Consider the following 23,687-nt stretch of genomic DNA (forward strand, 5'->3'; position numbering starts at 1 on the left):
CGGTTAAACATTAGCGGAGAGAGAGAGAGAGAGAAGGTGAGAACGTGTGAACGCACCATCAGCCGGAACACTTGACCTTGTTTTAGGAAAACATGAGCCACGATAAACACTAGACTGAGATTAGTTGGTGAATTGAACCCATGTATGCTTCTTTTTCCTCATTTTAGAATAAAATAAAATAATAAAAATATTCATAGAAATGCTGAGAAACTTGTAAAAAAAAGAAAATGATTGATTAAGAAAATAAAATATGAGTACATTTCTAAATATTTGCTTCCTTTTTAGAAATCTACTCATATTAGATTCTTAATCATCTATTTTCTTATAATATTTTATTGTTTTATTATATTTAACATATTTGTGTAATTTTTTTTTTTATATAATATTTTATTTAATATATTTGTTTAATTTATTTCAACTTATGAATGTGTTAAATTAATATATAAATTTAGATTGAAATTAAATGTCAATGTCATATTAGTTTTATGTTTTCAATTTATTTATTTTTTAACAAAAAAAATGTTAAACTTATTATTATTTTATTCTTAGAAGAATATTTTCTGTCAGATGATTTTTTTCTCACGAGGGTCTTTCACCCCTTTGGTAAAATAATTATTGTTGCTTCATTTTATTTTAATCTCATTTGTATGTTTTTCAAATTCCAAATGCTGTTTTGAAAGATATTTATACTTATTTAGCATTTTGTTATTCCCATTTTAATTTCACCTGATAAAACCAGTTATGTCACTAAGTAATATTTTACTACGAGCACAAATATTTATTCATGTTGAATTTAAATTATTTCGCACAATGTGTTAATATTTGCCCTTTTAAATATTCAATTAAATATAATTTATTTTCTATCTTTAATGGTCGACTTTGGCTGATTTAATTCAATCCTTAATTTTTCTCTTTTTTTTACAAGCCTTAAGCAAAAAGAACTGGATATTTTACTCGCAAACCACTAGGGGGAGTGTGTGGACAATCTTTCGAGAAGAGCACTTTAAAACACTTAAAATCCTGAGATATTATGATCGTGTTATTAGAGAGTCGTTACACCTCCCGGTCACTAGATGGAGCTTCAATTCAGAAGTTATAAAAGTCAAGCAACTTTCTAGTTCACCTGTACCCTCGCCGGGAAACACACAGGTGGTCATAATGATCGTGGAAGTTTCCGAAAGCATCGGAAAAATCTACTTTAAAAAACATGAATGGTGGAGTGGGTTGAATGACTCTTGCTTTTATTGAGAAGTCTGTCAAACCTTCTCTGAAAGGAGGCGGGGGCGGGGGGGGGGGATGGGTGTTTGTCACAATGTGGTGTGTCCCACACTTAGTGGGGGGTTCGTCCACCATTCAACGTCTCGGGGGAGGCACCGCCGAAGCATTGTTCCTCAGAGAAGTTTGAGAAGACACTAGCATGGCGGTAAAAAGCTGTTGATGGAAGTGCAACTATTGCCAGAAAATTCTGTTTCTTCAGGCAGAAACCTCGGGAGAACGTGACTCGGGGATGGTCACCAAGTTTTACGCTGGATGGAAGAAGGGGGAAGACAGAGGCTTGTTTTTAGCGTGATGCTAACAGCTGTTAGCCAATGGAACCTAAGATACCGCAACGGAGAATTCGTCCCGCTAACTTTTTATCTTGAAGTAGAAAAGAACTTCCGATGTCAACATCTCAACCGGTTCCTCCAAAAAAAGGTGGTTCTTATTGTGGCTGTTTTCAAAGGCACTTTTGTGTGTCTCTGTAGTAAACACCGACGCACAAAACCTTGACACAGGATTAGCCATGTGTTCCTCAGGAAGATAGTTTTCACTTTCAGTTCCGGTCACCTAGGAACCGAACCCTTTTAGCCGTCGTCGTCCATCCATATTTCTTCACTACTTCATGTCTTGTGTCCCTTATTATTCCTGACATTCCGGAAACACTCACCATCCCACCGCTGACCCCACGCGTCGCGGCGAGGAATCCGCTATCTCTCGCCACTGTAGAGTTTCTCGTAAACGTACACTGTATTGGCAGGTGTTCTCGATATCGCGTTCGTTCCTGAAAGTACTCGAAACAACCTCCAAACTGTGTATCAAGGGCCGCACGACTCGCGTTTCCTCGCCGCCGTTACACGATAGTCGTTGTACGACAGCATCCGCAACATTTGTCCCGGACCCGGGGTCACCCTTCGCACCGTCAGCGAGTCCGACGACGGACACATCACCATAAATAATTAAAGGCCATTGAAGTATTTCCCGAGATGAGTTACAATCCCGGGGACGGTTGCGAATGAGCAAAAGCTCCCCAAGGTCCCGGGTCGGGCTGTGATCTATTAGGGCGCCCCGGTCTCCGGCGGGCGGAGGGGGGGGCGGTGTCATCGACTCCCTGTGTGCGATCCCTCCGTCCTTGTAGGAAGGAAGAGAAAAACAGCACCAGAGGCTGACTTGGCTGTTCCTCTGAGCTCCGTCATAAATCCGACGGAACATTTCGGAACATCTGTTGTGGATGATTAGCTCGGTGGCTCGCAGAGTTTGACCAGAGGGAGCGAGAACGAGTCGCTGGTGTGTTTGTGCTCGCGTGTGCTCGCCGTCTTGGCGAATTAGGAATTAGTCTTCTGCACTTTTATTTCTTTTTTGTCAGTTGTAGAGAAAGTGAGCGGTTCATTACCAAAAAAAAACAAACACTGGTTGACTAAGGGCGTTTGAAGGTCATACACTTTTCTTTACCCTTTCCAGTTTAGCCTGTTAGCGTTAGCATATAGCTGTGGCCCGAAGTTGAATTGTTCCTTTTTACTTACGCCGATGCTCCACTAGAGGGCGCTCTGTCGAGTCATTGGATTTTAGTCGTTGGTTGGATGTAAAAGAAAAGGGTGTACAGGGAAAAGTTTTTAAAAATGTGTGGGTTCAACATGCTAAGCTAATGAGTTAGCTAGCTCAGTCACAGAAAGCTCAAACTAAAGTAGCATCGACTATGACCCTAATTATATGTATTAATATCCGGGTCCACCATGGGGCTTCTTGTCAGTTGTAGAGAAAGTGAGCGGTTCAAGGGCGTTTGAAGGTCATACACTTTTCTTTACCCTTTCCAGTTTAGCGTGTTAGCGTTAGAATATAGCTGTGGCCCGAAGTTGAATTGTTCCTTTTTACTTACGCCGATGCTCCACTAGAGGGCGCTCTGTCGAGTCATTGGATTTTAGTCGTTGGTTAGATGTAAAAGAAAAGGGTGTACAGGGAAAAGTTTTGTGTTTGCAAGACGTAAAAATGTGTGGGTTCAACATGCTAAGCTAATGAGTTAGCTAGCTCAGTCACAGAAAGCTAAAACTAAAGTAGCATCGACTATGACCCTAATTATATGTATTAATATCCGGGTCCACCATGGGGCTTCTTGTCAGTTGTAGAGAAAGTGAGCGGTTCAAGGGCGTTTGAAGGTCATACACTTTTCTTTACCCTTTCCAGTTTAGCGTGTTAGCGTTAGCGTATAGCTGTGGCCGGCAGTTGAATTGTTCCTTAACAAACCTCGGGGCTTCTGAAGCTAGCATTTTTGCTTAAGTTATAACTGAGCTAGTTAAGTAAGTTAGTTAGCGACCTTATCGCCTAAATTACTTTTTAGGGATATTATCTTTCTTTTCGCGAGCTGTTTTGGCGCTGTGAGCTAGCATCTCTGTGAGCTGAGTCACTTTATAGGTCATGGGTTAAGTGACCTTGAAAACCAGGGAGTAGTTCATTGGAGAAAAAAAAACACACAGGAAGTGAGTCTAACTCATCGGACATGAGTCTCTCAGAATGTTGACCAGGTTTGACTTCCTTACAAACATCCACATGATTACATTTGAATTACTTTTCTAGTCTATTGATTCACAACTTATATATATATATATATATATATATATATATATATATATATATATATATTGTAAACAAGTGTGAGCACTAGCTTCATTACAGAAAGCTTATAACTTGCTAAGCTAGTTAGCAACGTTTATTGACTCATTTTATAAATATATGTTTATTGAAAGTCTTAATACCTATTGTGTCCACCAGGGGGTTTGGGGAGTTTTTTTGAAAGCTATTTTCCTTGTATAAGCAACATCCATTAGTGCTACTAGCTTACATCCGCGTGAACTGAATCACTTTATAACTCATGGGTTAACTAAACTCTCAGATTTGTTACCGGGTTGGACCTACTTACACACACATATGAAGTACTTTGGTTATTTTATTATTTGCAGTCTTTAAAAATGACTATACGTTTATTTATTGTGCACTATAAACGCAGTAGCTTTTGATTTAATTTCACATTAAATGTAATTTTTCTGGTATCCAATCAAATTTTCAAGCTAAACCAGTGTTTTTGAGTAACAAAACAACTTGTATGAAGTAAATGTAGACGATATTTATTCTCATAAGATAAAATTAACCATCAAAACATCCTCGTTCATGTTTGTTGTTTATTATTTTTCACAGAGTTTAAATGATCAAATGGTAACTGGCCAATAGTAACTTATTTATTAACAACTTTCTGTGTTCATATCATTATTGACAAGTGAAATAAACACACACGTGGTTGTGTTAATGTAACACATGATTGTGTTGCGCTTTCCAAACACACACACGCTCGAGTTAATCCTCCGTCACGACAACACACTTCATTTGTCTTCACCGTTTCCTCTCCTCGGGTCAAGTGTGCAGTAATCTCCAGCCCTGGGAAGTTTTTTTCGAACTGATGCCGATCAAACCGGCCTCTCATTGGCCGGCGTTTCAAAAAAGCCCTCGGCGGCGAAGGAAACCCGACACCCTGCGTGACATCACGGGGTGGGTTTGGCCTCCCCTGCCCGGCCCCTGGTTCTCCACGACTCCCTCCCAGTGTGTGAACCAGCTCTGCCCTCGGACGGATCTCTGTCTCTGGCTCCCCGAGCCACATTGATCGGCGGCCACAACTGGATCCCTACAGCCCGGAGAGCTTTTCTACAAAAAAAAACAAAACCCCGTGAATGGATTAAGAGGGACTGAAGATCCGTCTTGTGTTTTCACTTCACGACTGGGACTTCTTTTAGACACCCCCCACCCCCTGGATATTTTACTCCCCTTTGGATTTCTCTCTGGAATAAGTGCCTGGACGCTCACAAGGAATGAGGATTTGTCTCTAAGTGGACTTAATTGACATGCGTGGGTAAGTGAGAGCTCGTCCTGCTAGACGTTGACAGTGTCGCACATCAGTAGCTCAGGTATTTTTTACTTCTTTTGTCTCCTTCCTTTTTTGTCTCCGCTCACTCTTGCTTGTTAAGCCAAAACAAAAGTTTAACCTCGTCCTGGCTCAGCTCTATTGGCCGGCTCCCTGGCAGATCCCCCCCCCCCCCTCACCCACCACCACCACCCCCTCCTCATTCATCCCACTTTGAATAGAAGGGCCCATAGAGCGGCCCCTAGCTACCGCTGCTAAGGTGAGGAACCCTGCCGTTCCGACGCATTAGCGCCCGCGACGAGGCCAAACAACCTGTTTTTCCAGTTGTCTTTATCTCCCCGGGCAATCGCTCCAACGACAAGCATTCCAGGGCCGGAGCGCCAACACCGAAAATGGCTTTGAAAAAAAATCCTGGATAATTGCAGAGGCCACGGCTTTGAAAGTCACAAATGTATGATTTGTGGGGGAGAGTCGGCGCCTCATTTACAACCAAGTGTTGGGCTTTAAAACTTTACTCTCTCCCTCCCCGATACGTACCCGAGCGACCGCGGAACTTTTGAAGAAAAAGTCCCTCAAAATAGTTTCCTGGCGCGTTCGAGTGCGGTTCCTAAGAGTCCAGACTGATGATCAACTCTTTTTGGGGACGTTTTGTTGTGTTTTTTAACTGACTTTTCTTGTGTTGCTGGGTTTTAATGTCACTTCGCGTGTGGTTCTGATGACCTCATCGGGTTTTATTTGTGAGCAAACGACACTTTATTTTCAGTCAACAAACATTAGCTGTAGGTAAACAAACATGTTGTTCAAAGAGTCTTGAAGCTGTTGAAGAATAACACCTGTTTCAAAACTACAACTGTATTTTTTAGTGAAATACTGACTTAATTATTCCATTATTACAGATTGAACATGCAAGTTAGCGTCAAAATGCTCACAAAAAATGCTAAAATATGAATTATACTTTTGTTTTTTTGAAGAACAACTGTTTTTCTGGCTTGAACCGCTTTCATTTTCAAGAAAACAACATGTAATCTTTATCAGTGAGGAAAACATTAGTTAATAATTGAGTACACAAACTCTAACTTATGCAAAACAATAGCTACACTCCCTCGAGAAATACTTCAACTGTGTAACTTGTTTTTCTACAGGTTAGCTTTATGATGCTAAACATTTTCAAGCGTAATGATTGTTAACTTGTTTTGATAAAAGTTTGTTGATGTATTTCTTTGATGATAACACCAAAGAAAACCTTTTTTTTTTAAATAGCTACACATGCTAACACAATTGGCTAGCTGGGTGTTTATAATTTGAGTAGATATATAGCATTCTTTAACCTGTATAGACGTCGAGAGTTAAGCTGCTAGCATAAAAAAATGTGCTTAATGCAAACTTTAAAACAGAAGGACTCTTTCTGTAGCTTTGTTTGAGTTGGATTGTTAGCCGGATGCTAACGTTGACGAGGTTGTCGTTTAGCCTAGTTTTTGTCTTAAATAAGACTGAATATTTAGGAGATTCAAGTTTACGGTTTTAAAATTCAGTCACATTGAGTATAATGACTGTTTAAGTTGACAATTATAGAAGTGAGATGTTGTTTTATTTTAGTTTTTCTCTTTCATGTAAAAGTACCAAAAGTACCATTATTTATGGAGCACCATGTGAATCATATATTTACATCGAGGACAATACATGAATTGTATAATTGTATAAATAAATGTTTGGATAAATATCAATATGTCAAAATAAATAAATGACTTTTGATTTAATTTTTGTCAAAGAATGAAGCTATTTTACGTTAAAAACACATTTTGTCATTTGTACATTTTGACATTTATGATACATTTATTTATATATTCATACATTCATACATTTTGACATTCCTTTTTCCATATGTAAATTAAGTGGGAGGGTCGAACATCAGCCTAAGGCAGTGATTGGTTACAGCATTGGATCAACTACCACTGCCTTGAGAGCTTATCTTAGCTTCACGGCTAACTTTGGATAATCCTGGGAAAATGAACCGTGTCCATGCTATTGCTAATAATTAATGATCTGATATAGATGTGAATTAGATAAGATCACAATCCACGTTGTAATGTATTTAGTTGTACTGCGTTTATGTTTGTAAGCAAGTTTTGTCTCCAGTTAACTGCGTCGTTATGGTGACCAGATTACATGAGTTATTAATTTCCTGCACAGCTGGGTGAGAAAACCCCAAAAAGACAAAGTAATATCTCTCAATTCTTACTCTTCGGAGGTCAGTGAAGGCATCGACATTTATATTTTGTTACATTTTGTTATGTATTTATACATTTATTTATACATTCATATATACATTTTGTTACGTATTTATACATTTATTTATACATTCATATATACATTTTGTTATGTATTTATACATTTATTTATACATTTATTTACTCATTTATACATTTATTTATAAATTTTATTATGTCTTTATACATTTTGTTACGTATTTATAGGTTTATCTACACATTTATACATTTATTTATACATTTTGTTTCGTCTTTATACATTTTGTTACGTATTTATACATTTATTTATACATTTTGTTGCATATTTATACATTTATCTATACATTTATTTATACATTTATTTACTCATTTATACATTTATACATTTTATTACGTCTTTATACATTTTGTTACGTATTTATAGGTTTATCTACACATTTATACATTTATTTATACATTTATTTATACATTTTGTTATGTATTTATACATTTATTTATACATTTATTTATACATTTATTTATACATTTATTTACTCATTTATACATTTATTTATACATTTTATTACGTCTTTATACATTTTGTTACGTATTTATAGGTTTATCTACACATTTATACATTTATTTATACATTTATACATTTTGTTTCGTCTTTATACATTTTATTACGTATTTATACATTTATTTACTCATTTATACATTTTATTACGTCTTTATACATTTTGTTACATATTTATAGGTTTATCTACACATTTATACATTTATTTATACATTTATTTATACATTTATTTATACATTTTGTTACGTATTTATACATTTATTTATACATTTATATATACATTTTGTTACATATTTATACATTTATCTACACATTTATACATTTATTTATACATTTATTTATACATTTATTTACTCATTTATACATTTATTTATACATTTTGTTACATATTTATACATTTATCTATACATTTATTTATACATTTATTAACTCATTTATACATTTTATTACGTCTTTATACATTTTGTTACATATTTATACATTTATCTACACATTTATTTATACATTTATTTATACATTTATTTATACATTTATTTACTCATTTATACATTTTATTACGTCTTTATACATTTTGTTACATATTTATACATTTATCTATACATTTATTTATACATTTATTAACTCATTTATACATTTTATTACGTCTTTATACATTTTGTTACATATTTATACATTTATCTACACATTTATTTATACATTTATTTATACATTTATTTATACATTTATTTACTCATTTATACATTTTATTACGTCTTTATACATTTTGTTACATATTTATACATTTATCTATACATTTATTTATACATTTATTAACTCATTTATACATTTTATTACGTCTTTATACATTTTGTTACATATTTATACATTTATCTACACATTTATTTATACATTTATTTATACATTTATTTATACATTTATTTACTCATTTATACATTTATTTATACATTTTGTTACATATTTATACATTTATCTATACATTTATTAATACATTTATTTACTCATTTATACATTTTATTACGTCGTTATACATTTTGTTACATATTTATACATTTATCTACACATTTATTTATACATTTATTTATACATTTATCTACACATTTATTTATACATATATTTATACTGGCCAGTGAAGTGTCAACAGTAACAAGGTCCTCACAGTTGACAGTAACACTGCTATCATACGTGTCAACATTTGCTCAGAAAAACGACTTTCTCTGAAGTCGGACAAACAAACTTCTAAACCCCTCGAACCCTCCCTCGAGCGACGTTAGCGCGTTAGCACGTAAACATGCTCCTCCGCGGAGCCGAGGTCACAAGACTTTGGGCCGCTCGGTCCGAGCAGCAAATTAACCAGTGAACTGGGCGAGTTGGTGAAGAAGCTCTCATGGGGAGGAAGAACCACGACAGCAGACCTGGAAGCACTTTTTCATGTCGGGAAGTGTGAAGAGGAAAAGTGTTGCTGTTTGGCCTCTCGGAGTGTTTTGAACTTGAACTCGTCTTATTACTGGTTAAAAAAAAAGGTTATTTTCATAGAAACGACTCTTGAAATGACGACACTGTCTGGAAGTTGTATTAACGAAATCGAGTATCTTAAATAATCTTTAAAAATTCTAAATACACAGATGGAAATTGAAATAAAACACAGATAACTGTAAAGTCTGAGATGACTTAATAGTATTTTTAAATTTTCTTTGTTAAAGATAAACTCTTGATCTTGACACAAACTTAAATGTAACTTTTTCCCCCATCAAAAAAATTTAATTAAATAATAAAAAGTAGGATTTTGCCATTTTTAAAAAAAAATGTCTTCTATTTTTTTTATCTTTTATTTGACTTAATTAAGTAAGTAAGCAAGTCATTTTGTATTTATATAGACTTATATAACATATAGACATATAGACAAATATAGCAAATAATACACAAATATAAATAAATAAAATAAATTGTATTAAAGTTATCTTAAACTCAATCCATGTTGAGTTAAATTTAACGTTTAAAATATATATATAATTATTTCCTATGTATTAAAATGTCTTTGCATTTTAAATGAATTACAATAATAGTAAGTAAGTAAGTAAGTAATATTTATTTATATAGCGCTTTTCGAGACCAGGGTCACAAAGCGCTGAGACAATCAAAAACAATACTCAAAAAAGTACATACTTTAAGGATAATCTTAAAATATATAATATAGATATAAAATAACCCACAATGGAAAAAAACAGTAATATATAAAGTATGAAAAATACATTTTTATTAGTTTTTATATTGATCAGTTTATTGCATTAATAATATTTTTCAACATTTATTTTCTATTAAATAGTAATGCGTTTCCAATACATTTTATTTGAAGCTCTTATTAATCCAGAAATATCTTATAAAAACAAAAGATTTTCATATAATATTTCACAATTTTCTAGAGAGAAAAACAGTAATTATTTCATTAGTATTTCAAATGATATATAGTATTTTTTATTTTATTTTACCGAAGACGAATCAACGCCTCGTCCTCATCGGACTTCACGTGATGACGTCACGGACCTCGAGCGCGAGTCCAGCTGTCGGGTCAAGAACACGACCGGCTCGACCGAAAAGAAAACCGTCAGTCGTTTATTTAAACAAAGACGCCGAAGTCGCCCTGCGGGTCGTTCTCCTTCACCTCCGGCGGGAGGTCGCGACACCTCATTCCGCCTTTACGACCCTCCCTTCGCTCGCCGCTCGTGGCCGACACACGTCACACCCGAGGCGGTCTCGCAAACCACCGGCGCGTCCTCGCAAAACACACACCGGGAGCCAGAATTAAAGTCGGTCAATTTCCCTCCCGGCTGGATTCCTTCCAGTAATTATGGGCTCAACGTATGGATTCCTGCGCACGACTTGATTCCTCATCATCGGCGACTTGGGTGACGTCTAATAGGTCCGTTAGCTCCTGATGGATCCGCTTAATCGTCGCGGCGGGGACGCCGGGGTATCGCTAATACTTCGGTTTGGTACCGTGTCAGCAGTTGCTGATTCCCCGAGTCACTCAAAAAAAGGTTTACGAGTCACATGGGTCTGATGAGTCGCTGAATCATTTACGAATCGCTTTAATGACGACTTAAGAAACAACAACTCATGCTACAAACTAGCTTAATGCTACACGAACAACAATAAAGCATTTACTTAGTGATTGATATACTATTAATTCATACAATACACATATTAAAATTTTAAACACAATAAAATGTAGTAGTAGAAAATATTAAAAAACAAATGCTTGCACTACATAAATACAGTTTAAAAGTTTAAAACTCTAATTAAGACCAAATATATTTATTAAACTGACTATAGAGTTTTAACCTTTGTAGTACTTACTCAGATCTATTACGGGGTTTACTTTAAATGGCTTCACAAATCATTTGTAAAATGATTTTGACAGAATATTTGATAGAATACTCCAATGAGAGTAGTCGTTTCCTGGACCGGACAAGGAAGTAGAGCAAAGACCACCTGTTAACTTCTGGCTCTTTTAAAACGTTTCTACATTCTTAACTTTTAATTGTTAATATTAATTAAACGTGTACTGCCTATTGTTATTGTTTATTGATATTATTGCAAGAATACTATATGTATCACGATACAGGGTCAACGATGCGATATACAGTGATACTGTAAGAACAAGCATATATGTGTAGTATTGTCGAGTACTTGACTCAAACTACTACTGACTTTGAAACCAAGATAGGTCCAAACTGAGTCCACTGTATCCTCTCGTCCTCAGTCATCTGGCGGTATTTTGTCACTTCCTGGGCCTGTGGAGGACGTAATGACTGCTGACGGAAGTTATATCGCAACACGAAAATGAACAAACGCCGGGAATATTTTTATATTACATAAATGACAAAAAAATAGAATTATCTTAGTTTTAAATACATATGGTTGCAAAAAATTACATAAATATGGTAGATAATCAAATATGTGCTGAAAATCTCATGAAGATTAAACATTGCGATATATCGCCATTTTCTCACATCGTTAATTAAAACTCTTGACCAACAAGTCCAGACCAATAAAGAGGGAAGTGTTTTAGATAAGATAAGTAACAGAGATAAGAAAGAATGTCAACAATTTGACTCTCAATAAAACTTTAACTAAAGGAAATGAATACTCGCAGTTACCGAAAGTTTGTTGAAATATTACATTTGTTTGCTGAAAGTGTGTGAGTGAGTTTGAACCCATGATGTAGAAGAATCTGATGAAAACAATTGTTCAAAAAGCACCAGTTGAAACACTAACTTATCCCGTTAAGATCATCTTTTCTCGCTAAGACCATCTTCAACTTCCCGAGAAACAAACGTCAGAGCAATTCCTCGACTTGTCGTAAGGATTCCCGACAACACTTCCCGAAAAACTCCCGATCTCCGGGTTCAGATGTAACCGTTCGGCCCGGACACGACCCGATCGTCCGACCCCTCGCTCCTCACGGAACCGCCGACGCCGCCCGGCGCCGAAGATAAAGTCGCGGCATAATGCGTCGCGTCAATCAGCAGCCGGCGCTCAGTCGCTCGCTGACGGATCGTCGCTCCGCAGGCTCGACGCTGACACTCCGTCCCGGCAGACAGTCGCTCATTCATGCTGACAGGTGCCGAGGAAGAGGCTTTCGGGGAGGAAGGAGCTTCTTTTGACGCTAAAATGGCCGCTGTTTTGACAAGAGCGTTTCTCCTCGGGGCGCTCGAGCTCGCCCGGGCCTGTTCGCTCCCGTCCCAGACGAGCTCTAAATCCACGATGATGTTTTGACAAGAGATCACGACCCGAGCCGGTCGACCCGTTTATGGGGAGCGAGGAGACGTTTGAAGATATAGAGCAACACGACCAGTGGAGAAGAGTTGACGCTATTTATTTAATCGCACAGTTGTAGAGCAAGAAAATACACGTTGATGAAGGTACAAATACTTTATGTTACCTCAGTATTAAACTGACCAGAGAACAAAGTGGAAATCCACAGGAAAAATGTAGACTTTTGTCTTTTAGCTCAGCTCTTTTCTCACGACTGACAGACCAATAACAAGTCTTAAAAAAACAAAAGTACAACATCAAGAAAATATGGATTCAATGAAGTATAATTATATTAAAAAACGCTCATTCTTGTAAATATATTCAGGTTTTTGTACTTTCTGAATCAAAGATGGAAAACTTTTATTGCAATTTGTTAACAAAACACAGTTTTTTTTGTTGTTGTTATAATGCATTTTATTGAATAAATATAATTAGAAAATAGCAAAAAATGAACATGTTATGTTATTATAAAAAAAACAGTGTTTTCATAAAAAAATTACATCAAATATATATATATATATATATATATATATATATATATATATATATATATATATATATTACATTTGTTCAGCTATCCAGCTATATATTGTCTGTTAAATATATGTATTGTTAATAAACTAAAGAATTCAAATAATTAAAAAAATAACCTTTAAAAATATAAATTGAAATAGATTAATAAAATCCTAAAGAAATAAAAAAAACATAATAGTGTGTGATGGAATGAAATAATAAAACAAAAATTGTTAAGTACTTGTAGATAAGAAAAAACATGTACAATGAAAAATAAAGAGAAATTAACGATAGAAGAAAATCTTTTTTTTCCTAACAAATTATAAAAATACATTTTAAGGTTAAATCACGATTGAAGACACTTTAGAAAATAATATATGAATAAACTTTAAATCAAAAATACCTTTAGTTTGCAGACTAATTCTTGTTAAATCTGCTGAGTAATGGAACTCTTGAAGACGTGTCAGCGTTCGCCGATGATGTCACCGTCTCGCCGAGTTAATAATTCTCGCCGACGTGTTAATTTGTTCCCGGACGACCTGGAACCGGCGGGTGAGTCGACCTGGAACCTCGCGTGGGAGGTCGATCTGCGGGTGTTTGACGGAAGCAGAAGCTGCTATTGTCGTTTCCTGGAGCGACAACAGAGCGGTTTGTGCGTCTGAGCTTCTGACAAGTTCCCTTTTTTTACTTTCAAACTAATTACAAGTCTAGTCCTGGCGCTCGCTGCTGGCCGGACGCTTTTCCAGGGAGATTTCACTTTGTGTTCGGCGGATTTGACGAAGAATTAGTGATGATCAGTTTATATCTGCTGGCGTGTGACGCCGTCCCTCGTGTGTTCTGTGATGATTTACGTTTGCAACTTAGTCGACAACACAACGGTCACTTAGACACAACTTTTCCCTTCTTTAAAATACAAATTTAAAAGGTATTTGTTAAGTTCATGTTGGCTTACAGGCACCATGTCAACCCTTTCATATGGAATTTTAATTTAATTATTTTATGATTCATAGTATAATAATGTGTGTTTAAAATAATATAATGCTTTTTTTCCATTTGAGATTGAGATCCTGCAGAATGACAATGATGACTGAGAACGAGAGGATACAGTCGACTCCATGATATAATAAAAATGTGTCCAAAAATCCGCCTTAAGTCCTTTAAGGCAGATTTTGGACATATTTTGGTTTCAAAACAAATGAAAGCGGTAACAATTGAGGACGAGAGGATACAGTGAGTCCAGCAGCTTTTAAAGCTGATGTTTGGACATATTTTGGTTTGAAAACAAATGAAAGCAGTTACGACTGAGGACGAGAGGATACAGTGACTCCAGCAGCTTTTAAAGCTGATGTTTGGACATATTTTGGTTTGAAAACAAATGAAAGCAGTTACGACTGAGGACGAGAGGATACAGTGACTCCAGCAGCTTTTAAAGCTGATGTTTGGACATATTTTGGTTTGAAAACAAATGAAAGCGGTTACGACTGAGGACGAGAGGATACAGTGACTCCAGCATCTTTTAAAGCTGATGTTTGGACATATTTTGGTTTGAAAACAAATGAAAGTGGTTACGACTGAGGACGAGAGGATACAGTGACTCCAGCAGCTTTTAAAGCTGATGTTCGGACATATTTTGGTTTGAAAACAAATGAAAGCGGTTACGACTGAGGACGAGAGGATACAGTGAGTCCAGCAGTTTTTAAAGCTGATGTTTAGACATATTTTGGTTTGAAAACAAATGAAAGCAGTTACGACTTCATCAAGATTCATGTGGTCTGTAGATTCTGCAACACCAGAGTAAAGTACTGGACAATACTACAAATATATACTTGTTACCACAATATCACAATATATTGTATCGTTGACCCTGTATCGTGATACATATCATCAGATTCTTGCTAATAGACATTTCCAAATACTTCTGACCTAAATGACACATAGTCTGATGTGTTTCTACCTTGAGCAGCAAAAATGTTGGGAGTCAAGTGAACTGTGTGTGTGTGTGTGTGTGTGTGTGTGTGTGTGTGCGTGTGCGTGTGTGTGTGTGTTCTGAAGAGAGTTGTTAAGTCGTTACGCTGCAGTAAATCTAGCTGAGCCGTAAATATTCGGCCTATATAGCAACGCAACGCTTGTCATCCTTGTTTGTGTCTTATCTGCTGCACGAGGAGGAAAATAACGGCGGCTAATCGCGGAGCTCATTACGTGGAGTGTGTTCTGGCGTCAGAAAAGAATCACTGGAGCAGCCATTGTCCCGCCTATCTTAAATGATTCATTTAAACCTGAATACATAATTGCATCGTTGTGCTAAGTCAATTTGCTTCTCCCCTCGCTCGGCCCGTCTTCATGGAAATAGCGTCGACACCAGCGCCAGTGACTCAATGGAAATTCAAATCCACTTTGTCAGCGAGGACGTTTCCCACTGTGCACGGACCCCGTTTCAATCCCACATCATCCCATTATGTCGGCGGCGGCGGCGGCGGCGGCGTTTATTGTTTCTCTGTTTGTTCGGCCCTGAATATATGAATCCCAGTGACTGCTGCTCCGTCTTCCCTTGAGCGCCTGCTAGCCCGTTAGCTTGACGAGCTAAACTAACAAATGTGACACTTGAACAGAAAAAAGGATGTCAGTCGTCGGAACACGATGACTTGCTTTATAGTCGTAGCTAGCATTCGTCATGTTTATAATTTATAATTTTATATACCCGGAATAAGCTTCATCTGTGTTTCCATCTTCTCTTAGCATCTCCAATCTATGAATCCGAAAAAATACTTTTCAGTTACAGAGCAAAACTTGGCAAAACGATATACATTCAGACATGATTTTGTTTAATAACAAGTTAAAATTTGTTCAGGCTTTTCCTTGATTTTCTGGAACTCCTGTGTTGTTCTCAGTATTATCTTGATCTTTAAAGTGTATATACTTTTTTGAGTATTGTTTTGTTTGTTTAAGCGCTTTGTGACCCTGGTCTGGAAAAGCGCTATATAAATAAATATTACTTACTTACTTACTTACTTACATATAGAGACAATAGAGACATGCTAGCTACTGCTAGCGCCTCCCTTCGCCAAATTAGAACTAGCTTGCGCACAAGCTACATAGCATAGCTAGTTAGCACTTGATAAATAACAAATTCTTGATTCCTAGTGATTCTATTCTAAATGGTATTTACCATGAAAATTTGCAAAACAATAAAAGCAGGTTTAGAAAAAAAAAGGATACAAACAGTAGAAAAATGGACTCGATGTGCCTGTTATATGTGTAGTATTGTCCAGTACTTGACTCTGGCGTTGTAGAATTTACAGACCACATGACTCTTGACAAAGTCGTAACTGCTTTCATTTGTTTTCAAACCAAAATATGTCCAAACATCAGCTTTAAAAGCTGCTGGAGTCCACCGTATCCTCTTGTCCTCAGTCATCGTCGAGGTATTTCATCACTCCCTGGGGCTGCGTAGGATGTAATGACTGCTGCCAAAAAAGCAAAAAGAAAAGTAGACATGGTGTTTATCGATACTATACAACTATACATTAACCACCTTTAATTTTCTTTGAAAGTATATTGATGTTTTATTTTTGATTGGTTTAACAAGTTATACTGAGAGATTAAGTAGAAAAAACATATTCCAAATATTTATGGCGGATAGGTTGAATTTAACTAGCTAGCTAGCTGGATGTAGCAGCGGGCTAGCATTAGCGCTCATCACTCAACCAACTGTCTCGGCCGCTATTTGTTCAGCTGCTCGACAGTTACCGAGTTTTCGCAAGCGACTGTAAATAAAAGCAGGTCCGCAGGTGTCGTGTTACTGATTTATTCCCACCAAACAGCGACAGAACCCTTGTTTACTCAGGCTCCCAATTTCTTCAATAGCTTGTCGTTGGACGTTCCTCCTGATGACTCCATCAGCTCCGCCGTCACTTCCAAACCCCGGAGTTATGAGCTTATTCTCGCACTCAGAAACCCACCGGCCTAATAGCCCGTCGTCAAAAAAAACCACCTCGGACGCCGGCGTCGAGGTCTGTGGACAAACTGGCTTTTGTGCGTTTTAAAAAAAAAAAACGACGGCCATGATTCTTCTCGCGGCTCCACTCTGGGTTGTTTCGGGAAGATGGATGGAGATTCATCAGTTTCCATTATAATGCCTGACTTATTTATAGCCGGGCGGCGCGAGGCTCCGCGGGGATCCAGGAGATGGTGAAATATTCTTTTGTCCGCCGGCTATTCTCCGAGGGGAACGGTGCTTGTTTAGGAGGGGGCAGCAGGGCGGCCGCGCACCAACAATAGACGCTGAAATTCCACCGCTCCCTCCTTCTGCTGGTGAAGTCTGCTGCTGGTGGGATCGCTGGGATCTGTTCTATTTTTAATGGCGACCATTGACGCTCAAGGAATTAAGAAATGTTCATTTTCTTGCGGTACTATTTGCTATTGTAGGGAAAAAAAAGTTGCTAGCAATTTGGCTAATTCCAAATAACATGCTAACAGACTTTTTCACCGTCCCATAACTCAACATATTTTGACTTTTTGGCTTTTTCTGGAACACAAATGAATCCTGATAAAACTTTAAGTCCTCTGCTGGTTCAAGTTAACTAGTTAGATACCAACTCATTAATTAAAGACATAAACTACTTGACCTGAAACATCAAACTAGGAATACAATTGGAAAAAAAAAGGAGGAATTCCCATAGACATGCTAACGGAATTAGCAACTCTACCAGTGTTTCAGGTTCCTTTCAAGAAGACAATGTTATAAATATACTCTGTAGCAAATACAAAACCTTGAGACAAAACTTTGTTTTCCCAGATAGAAGCCATTTAATTGTGACACGTGGGACAAAAAACGGCAAAACAATTGATAATAAACGACTAAAACTAGCAACAACGTACCAGCAGGTTGTTGATCACGATGTCCGATTTGTAGGGCTAGCTACGATTTGTAGTGCTAGCTACGATTTGTATTGCTAGCTAGTATTTGTAGTGCTAGCTACGATTTGTAGTGCAAGCTATGATTTCTAGTGCGAGCTACGATTTGTAGCGCTAGCTTCTATTATGGTTAAAGTACGGTTGTTACTGGATGAATTAATTAATACAAAGCTACCTTAAATGTTTTAGCACTTTTTACAAACGAAAGTAGGACAACAGACAGACAGATATCAGGAGAAACATATAATTAGCCGACTTAAGGTCAAATACTTTTGTTCTTTGTTCTTTTGTTTTCGGAATTGCTAGTTTGCCACGTTGACCTCGTTCCAACTTGTGCTATAACAGACGCCGCTTAGCTCGAGAACATACCTCAAGAACATTTTAATTGTCGAATTTACGGTCCTAAACTAGTCACGCCTGTCCTTTCACATTTGAAACATGTCATAAAAAAAACAAAACCTTTAACCGTGTTACACTGTAGTCGTGTTTCTGCACTAAAAACCTTCGATGTTACCACCTCGTACGTTTCCGACCTCCCTGTTCTCGATCCGCCTCACAAGTTTGTCGAGACCTCCTCCAGGGGCGCTTTCTTCACGACGATAAATAACTTGCATTTCCATCCTGTAGCTTCACATCTCCCCCTCCCCTGAAACTTTTTTTATCGGGATCTCCCCCCTTCAGCCTGAGATTAGAGCTTCAGAGCCCGGGAGCATGGGAGCTGTCTGCCTGGTAATTTGATGGCTAATCCCCTGCCTCTTCCCTACAAATCTCCTCCCTGATAAAGGAGTTGCTCCGACATTAGTAAACATGCGAGCCCTGGGTTGACAAGAGGACTGTTGCGGAGAGAAAAAAGCTTTGGATCTGGAGCCAACACTTTCCTACCCCCCCGGAAAGTTTGGCAGAAGCACCTTCGTTTTGTATGTTTTCCCGAAGAGGGAGCTACCGCGGCCACGCGATCCATTGTTAATGCACACTCATTAGCTTTTTGACCCGAATATGTTATCCTGATGATCAGAGCACTTCAGCTGCGGCCAGACATGATGGCTCACTTAAAAGCAGTCCACTTCCTTCAGATCCGACTTCACAGGCGCTTCTATTAGGACTCGGCTTGGGCGAGATTGCGGAGCTGGTGAGGCTTTTAAAAAAAAAATAAATAAGAAAAACATGGCACTTTAGCCTGTGCCCCTCGACGTGGTTTCTGTTTCGCTGATGGTTGTTGACCTCCTGCGGCGGAGAATTAACTGAGCGCTAAGCCTGAGATTTAGAACCGAATGCCTCGAAACATGCTCAATTATGATCAGGCGCTGGCAGATTTATGCCGTTTGGACGCACTTTAAAGTCTTGCTTGTCTTAGTTTTTTTAACCGGACGCTGAATTAAAAAGCTTCTGTAATATGTTTCAATGGTCGCCAAACGACTTCTATCGTCCGCGTCGTCTCTTGTATCCTCGTAGCGACGAGTCTTTCTTGTGGAGTTGCATCGTACAGATGATCAGGAACCATTTTTTCCCGAATTAGTCGACAACTCAATTAGAACCACTGACTTCAACGGTGCTCGAATCATGTCTCTTTAAAGAGACATGTTCTCAGGTAAAGGGATTCCTTAGAATAAAAGACGAAGAACGAGTTTGAGCCAATTCCCTCCATTTACAGAGGGATTTCTGGTGGTTTTTCTCTGCAGGGCGTCTGGATTCTCGGTTCGAGGGATTTCTCTTGAAGACCAAGTCCCGGATTTAAAGTCCGTTTTGCCTTTTAAAAATAAAAATCTGAGATCTGAACACAAGCGATCGCAGACTTGAGTAGGCCCGGGAGGTGGATTTTGTCCCCGTCTTCTCGATCAGACACACAGCGGGGGCGGCGGGGGGTAATATTCCACCCCAGGCTACTCTGTGGAAGATGCGAGAAGTTATGTAACGGTCGGAAAAAACCACCCAAGGCCTGTAAATAAGTTGTCTTATCGGTATTTGGATAAATAAAAAGACGTACCATAAAGTGGCACAGCAGGAGAAGGAATTTGGGCATTTTGGACTTTGGCCTATATTGTGGAAAACTTCTTCGAGACATCCAGGATCGTGAACCATGCATTGTGGGAACCCTGTTTATGTGGCTCTGGTCTCATGTATCGTCGGCCCCCCTGATGTGGTCCGGGCAACATAATGGGCCCAGAACATGCTAGCTTGACCTTCGTGTACATCTTATTTCTGCACCAGATTTCTGAGGAACCTTTAGGAAAAAAAGGTCTTGATATTTGGTGAACAATTAAAAGAGTGACAAAGACGGTGGCTATAGTATCCACTCCAGAGTCCTGAGAGGGGTTTTCACTTCTCTCCATCAGGCTGGGAAAAGAATCAGGTGGGTTTCGAGGTTCACATTGTCCCCCATGGTTTCAAATCCCTCAACGGTTCACAGTCCTGCAGTTATGTGTACTCGTGTTCCTAAAAGGTCTTACCGTTCCGCGGTGAAGAAGAAGGTTTGTTTGTATTCTCTCAGACTGATTACAATTACCTTCGGGCGGCGCTAAGCCCCCAAAAGTAATCCCTGCCAAACCCCCCACAAACAGTTAAAGACATATGTTGACCAAAACCCCCCCAATCTCACAATGCCGGTCCGAGACTGGGGCCGTGTTGCTGCTGCTCCGGGAGCTCTTCCACGGCGGAGGTGGATCTTCGGGAGTGTCACGACTCGGGCAGAAATGTGGATCGAGTCTCGCCTGTCTCGGCGCATGAGGCCACCTGTCAGGTAACCACCACGTTTTAAGGACTGCGGGGGGGGGGGGGGGGGTAAGATGGCGTCTCAACGTCCGGGGTGGCAGCTTGACAGGCAGCACGACTGAAGAACAAAACGCGGACAAGGTTGCGAGCGTCGGGATCGATCGCCATCTTGACTTGCGAGGTCTATTATCCTGACAAGCGGGAGCCACAACACGAGACCCCGGCGCCTCATTACCGAGTGGCTGGGACGAGTCGCTCGCTCACTCGGCTCAACCTTTTCTCCGCCGTCTCTTAACGACGGAGGGTTTTCTCTCCGTCAATCTGGTTTGTGAGACGAGCCGAACCCCGAGAGCTTCTGGCCCTCGAGGGGTTGATATGATAAGTAGCAAAGACGGCGTAAGACGGCGCTGGAGCATGTGTGGTAGAAGTAAGTAGCTATTCAAGCTAAAGCTACGGCTCAGTTCTGATGGTGTATCTTAATATTAGTTTAAAAGCTAAAGGTTGTTACGTTGAGACTTTTCTGTAGAAGATATTTGCGAAGATTTAATTTTGATTCAAAACGTCTTTGTAGTACTTTAGCGCAACAAGTTAGGCTAGTGTTAGCATCAGTAATTCATATTTACTAATTCAACTTATTTTTTACTGTAAAAAAAACTGTGAATTAATAAATGCTACTTTCCTGCTTTTTTTTTTATTGTTTTCAAACCAAAATTTGTCCAAACATCAGCTTCAAAAGCTGCTGGAGTCGACTGTATCCTCTCGTCCTCAGTTGTAACTGATTTCATTTGTTTTAAAAACCAAAATATTCCCAAACATCAGCTTTAAAAGATATTTGCGAAGATTAATATTAATTATTATTCAAAACATCTTTTTAGTACTTTCGCGCAACAACTTAGGCTAGCGTTAGCATCAGTAATTAATATTTACTAATTCAACTTTTTTACTGTAAAATAAAACTAGTGAGTTAATAAATGTAAGCATTAAGCAGTAACTAAAATGATACTTTTCTGCTTTTTATTATTAAACAAAGATACAAAATATATTTAAATTTGACAAAAAAATATTTTTAAAGAAAAATACGGAAACTGCTTTTTAGCAGTAAGTAAAAAAAAAGTTTCAAAACTGTGATGAACGATACAAATGTGCTTCTAAAGTTATAGAAGAAAATCTTGCTAAGCTTCACCTTCTTTATAAAATGACATTGAGATTTGTTTTTGTATAATTTCTTTGCAATTGTAATGTATATTTTTAATTAATCCAGATCTTTTTTTTTTTAATTGAAATTTTGATTTGAATAATTTTCACTCTAGCATCTTTACTTTTTTGATTTTTATTAAGCTGATTTCATTTGGTAATTTGATGTGATTGTTTTGTGTTTTTTAATTTAATGTATTTCCCTTTAATATATATAATTTGATCCTTAAAACAATGGTTTTTAAATGACTTTCCTTATGATTTTCATTCATTACTTATCATATTTTCATTATTTCCTCATTATTTATATCGTTGTTATGGTATTTTTTATTATGGGTCTTCTCTTCAGATTGCTTGGCAAACATCGGTTCCTAGTTCCGTCCCCTGGACTAGCCTCGGCTCCGGCTCCGGCCCCCAGACTATCAATTACCACCAGCGTAGAGTTCCCTGTTCTGCAGCTCCGCTAACAAGACAATCAAACCGTGCGAGTCGAGGCTGACGGGCCGAGAGTGTCGAGTGACAGAGTTGCATCAGCGGCTGATAAGATTTCAGCTGCCGACACTTTATCTCCAGAGTCAACAGTGACACGAACTCCAGCAACTTTACTTTTTACGCCAGAAAAATGAACGATTCGCTCTGAAATCTGTCATTTTATTTAATTAAAGTCAAGCCATGTTGCTAAAAATAAAAAGTGGATTCAAATAAACCAACACTTTATTCATTAATAAATGTATTATCCACCTTTTTATACCGTAGGCACAAGCTCATATGGTCGGTTCTGGCGATGAAAGTTGCGGGTCCGAGTCCCGCTGTGGTCGACAGCTGTTTGGCATTGCAGCGTGAGATGCCTCGCGACGAGCGCTAACTTTAGAAATACTACATTTTCTAAGTGGACCAGAGACTATCCCAGCCACGTGGGGTGAGAGGGAAGGGTCACCCCCTTTGGCAGGCGACCAGTCCATCCATCTCGTCAAATGAAAAAGGAGTCGGGGTTTCGTTTTTTTGACAGCTCGCTTATTAGCACGACCCGGTTTGTTCCGTAGAGGTTTTTACTTAAGTGTCAAGTGTTTTCCTTTGTTAGGTTTTTGGCTCCAGGACTTTTCCTGTTGGACCATCAGTCTTCAATTTTTATTACCCGAAATCGACTTCACCTGAAGAAATCACCTCCTGATTTTCCCGAAAACCTCAACTTTCATTAGCCAATTGTAAAAACCTGTGCACCGAACCCGATCTTCTTGATCCCGAAGTTGATCCGTTTCAATCTTCTCCGTCTGAGTTTAATGGAAGCACGGCGTTGAAAAACCAAAAGTGTCTCTATGGCATCCCAGCATTGAAACAAGAGACCCCGAATGACTCCACTTAACTGGCAGCGCCGATATATTGCCGACGTGCGCCGCCACCTCTTCTGCACCACTCATCTCTTTTACATTTTAAATCCCGGGGCCCCTGGAGAGCCGTGGAGATATATGGATCCATCTGCTCCGGCAGACTGGCTCGTGGCTCCGACCGTCAGTCAGGGAGGGAGTCCAGGAAGAGAGGAGCAGCCGCCGGACGGAAAGAAAAAACTGTTAATTGA

The 23,687-nt window shown here is 38.3% G+C and overlaps 1 protein-coding gene across 9 annotated transcripts in view; it reads left to right on the forward strand.

Moving 5' to 3' along the window:
• ptprfb (protein tyrosine phosphatase receptor type Fb) overlaps positions 1-23,687 on the forward strand; it is a 229,339-nt gene that overhangs the window by 66,544 nt on the left and 139,108 nt on the right. For 8 of the 9 annotated variants that reach the window (XM_087811319.1, XM_087811317.1, XM_087811321.1 and 5 more), the window contains exon 1: positions 4,860-5,152. The exons of the other annotated variant lie outside the window; for it this stretch is intronic. The gene's annotated coding sequence lies outside the window, so the exon portion shown is untranslated. Of the gene's footprint in view, positions 1-4,859; positions 5,153-23,687 lie in introns of those variants that run through there. 9 annotated transcript variants of the gene reach the window in all.

The sequence above is a fragment of the Callionymus lyra genome, chromosome 16, assembly GCF_982586985.1.
Source record: "Callionymus lyra chromosome 16, fCalLyr1.hap1.1, whole genome shotgun sequence".
Lineage (NCBI taxonomy): Eukaryota > Metazoa > Chordata > Actinopteri > Syngnathiformes > Callionymidae > Callionymus > Callionymus lyra.